We start from the raw sequence: 3,529 nt of genomic DNA, 5'->3' as shown, positions 1-3,529 counted from the left end.
AAAGAACCTTGTTGCTACATATGAATTTATTTATTTTTCTTTATATGCACAGCTATAGTTGTCCTGAGAAGCTGATCCTTGATTGTGGAAATCTTGAAGAATCTATATTTCAAGAAATTTTAAACCAAAACATGAAAATTGGCAATGCCCCCTGTTTTATAGTTAGATAAAAGAGTTTATGCCTCTTCCAAAATGTTATTACTTCATAAGTCATTCCCTAATTAATAAATGGCTAAATGATATGAACAGATAGTTTTCAGAAGAAATCAAAAATGTCTATAATCATATAAAAATGATCTAAGTAATTATTGATTAGAGAAATGCAAATTAAAACAACCTCATACCTATCAGAAAAGCTAATATGACCATAAATAAAATGATATGGAAAAATTGGGACATGAATGCATTGCTGAATGCATCAATTGTAAATTGATTCAACTATTCTGAAAAGCAATTTGGAATGCTCCCAAATCTATAAAAATGTATGTAACCCAAAGAGATTTTTTTAAAAAAGGAAAAGGACTACACACACATACACACACACACACACACACACACACACAATATTTATAGCAGCTCTTTTTGTGGTGGAAAAGAACTGGAATTTGAGGGGATGTTGATCAATTGGGAAATGGCTGCATAGGTTGTGGTATAAAATTGTGATGGAATACTATTGTGTTATAAGAAACTATGAACAGGATGTTTTCAGAAAAACCTGGGAAGACTTATATGAACTGATACCAAGTGAAATGAGAAGAACCAGGAGAACATTGTACAAAGTAACAGGATTGTTATACAGTTATCAACTGTGAATGACTTAGCTATTCTTAGCAGTAAATACAGTGATCCAAGACAATTAAGAAGTATTTATGATGAACAATGCTACCCACCTCCAGAGAAAGAACTGACAGAATTTAAATGAAAATTAAACTGTACTAAAATAAACAAAAATATTAAAAATTTTAAAAACATTTTGGTCTTTATTTTTCTTTGCAACAATGACTAATTGGAAATATGTTTTGTATGATTGCACATGTATAAAATATGTTAAATTGCCTTCTCAATGAAGGGCAGAGTAAGAAGGGGTAGAGAATTTGAAACATAAAAAAAATTTTAAATGAACATCAAAAATTGTGATTAGATGTAATTGGGAAAAATAAGATGTAAAAAAAATTAAAAGGAAATATTATTTGACTCAAGATTTTTAAACCAAAAATACTGAGTTTATCTAGCTTCAACATTTTCCTCCCTTATATTTAAAAAAATTAATGCCTGACAGGTGTTCACTACTTGATTGATGTTTACCTTCCTAGAATTTTCTCCTAAGAAACCCCAGGAAGATCTTTTAAAATGAAAGAATGTGAAAGGAGAAATGCAGTGCCTCTGACTATATGATATCATTGTGAAGTGGGGTTGTGGTCCCTTTAAGAAACTGTATTTCTTATTGATTTGTGATTCCTTTCAGATTCCCAGCCCCTCCTGGCTGAGGCATATCAGTCCAGGAAGCTAGGGTCTTTGATTCACAAATCCTGGTCAAAAGCACCTCTTTGAATTCCAATAGGAGATCTGGGCCTGTCCCCAGACCTGGACCTAAGCCAACTTGGGCTCCCCCCCCCACACACACACTGGTTCTGATCTGCTCGGGTTTCCCAACCCCCACCAAGACAACCCATATAATGAGCTTCCATCAACTAAGGTCTTTGCAGATGGACCTTGGTGGCTCACTCAGTTACCAGGACTTTCTTCCCACTGAGAACTGCATTCTCAGTGCAAAACTCCATTTTCCATAGATCTGCCCACTGGAATAAGATTCTTTTCCAGTGCCTTCCTCCTTTATCCTCACCTATTTCCTTAACCAGATTTTAACTTTACTTCCAATCCCCATAATTAAACCTCTTTTATCAATCTAAGTTTTAGGGTCTTTAAATTCCTTTACAGAGAACTGCTTGCACTGCCAGAAGGGAGTCCCCAAAATTCCCTACCCTTGTGCCGAATCCCAAGGTGTTGCAGGAGAGCTAAACCTTTCTATTTGGTTCCCTGAATCCCAAACCTGCTACTAGACCTTATCATTTAACTCCCTGACCACCAGGAACTCTAATTTCATTTTGGTTTTCTAAATCTAAACCTCATCAATTGTCAATGGTATTTGGTTTAATTCTACAATGTCAGGAACCTTCCCCAACCTTTCCCCTTGCTCTTCCCATATTTCCCAAATATATGAACAATTCCCCAAGCATATTTTGAATCAGTCCTTCAAGCAATTTTAGGGCTTGATTTATTGCATATAATTCACAAATTTTGAGCTGACCATTCTTTTGGCAAGAATCCAGCTTGAACCAGAGTCAAATTTTCCCATTAACAATAACATAACCATTTTTCCTTTTCCCATTAACTATTTGTGAAGAACCATCTATGAACTATTCAGTGCCTTTCAACAAAGGGACTTCCTACAAATCTTCCCTAATCTTAGTTTGGTAATCAATCACATTTGGACAATCATGTTCAAGGGACACATGTTTCCCAGGGGAAGCAGATAAGAACATGGCTGGATTAAAGTTATGATCTGGTGAGAGTGCCAAATCATCTCTTTCCAATAGTATTGTTTCATATTTTAAAATCCTTGAATCAATTAGCCACCTCCTGGCCTCTTTGATTCAGAATTGATTGAACCTGGTGCAGGACATTCACTATTAAACTATTCCCAAAGGTTAATTTCTGACTTTTCTTGTACCAAAAGTGCTGTGGCTGATAACACTCCTAAAGCCACATTGTTTACTGTATTTATATTTTACCTCATGTTTCACAAATTGAAATTTGTTTTAAGAAATTCTCAATCCCTGTGCTCCTAAATAATTTAACAAACTGATAGTGACTTGGACAAGGCCACTCTTTTTCTTCCTGTCACAAAAAGATCATCTACATTTTATAAGACTTTTAACAATAAGAAATTTATCCCAGAATGTTCACACAATTCTTATATACCCAAGTAGATGTTTTATAAGTTGAACATTGTACCAATTATTTTGTTTTTAAAATACCCAATACACAGAAAAATCCCAAATTACATATTGCCATAACAAAAACATTTTCAAAAGGACAAAGGCAAGAACTATTATACTTGTAGTCCCTGTAAATAATTGGCATCAATACAATTAATTAAAACTTCTATTTTCACATAAAGGAATCTGAAAAATTCTTAAAAACATCAATTAAACATTTTTTTTTTATAAATAACCCTTTCAGACTATATATCACATTTCTGATCATATTCTTTAAACACAAAAACCATTATGTATTTTAGAAACAAATGTTCACTCAATTAACATCTTGTAAGAGTGGCTTGACCCTTTATCAGTTTGCTTTCTTCAACCAAAAACAGCTGCAGCTTCCTACTGCTGTTCTCCCCCTGTAAAAACACATCCTGTCTCACAGTCATCTCTCCGTGACTCCCCTTTCCAACTAGTTCCTTCTTTTCCCCACTGATTTCTTCTTGAAATCTTTTTGCTCCCACTAATCAATCCTTCTTAAA

This window comes from Sminthopsis crassicaudata, chromosome 6 (genome assembly GCF_048593235.1).
Source record: "Sminthopsis crassicaudata isolate SCR6 chromosome 6, ASM4859323v1, whole genome shotgun sequence".
In the NCBI taxonomy this organism is placed as follows: domain Eukaryota; kingdom Metazoa; phylum Chordata; class Mammalia; order Dasyuromorphia; family Dasyuridae; genus Sminthopsis; species Sminthopsis crassicaudata.
The sequence above is the reverse complement of the archived record's forward strand: the minus strand, read 5'-3'. Positions refer to the sequence as shown.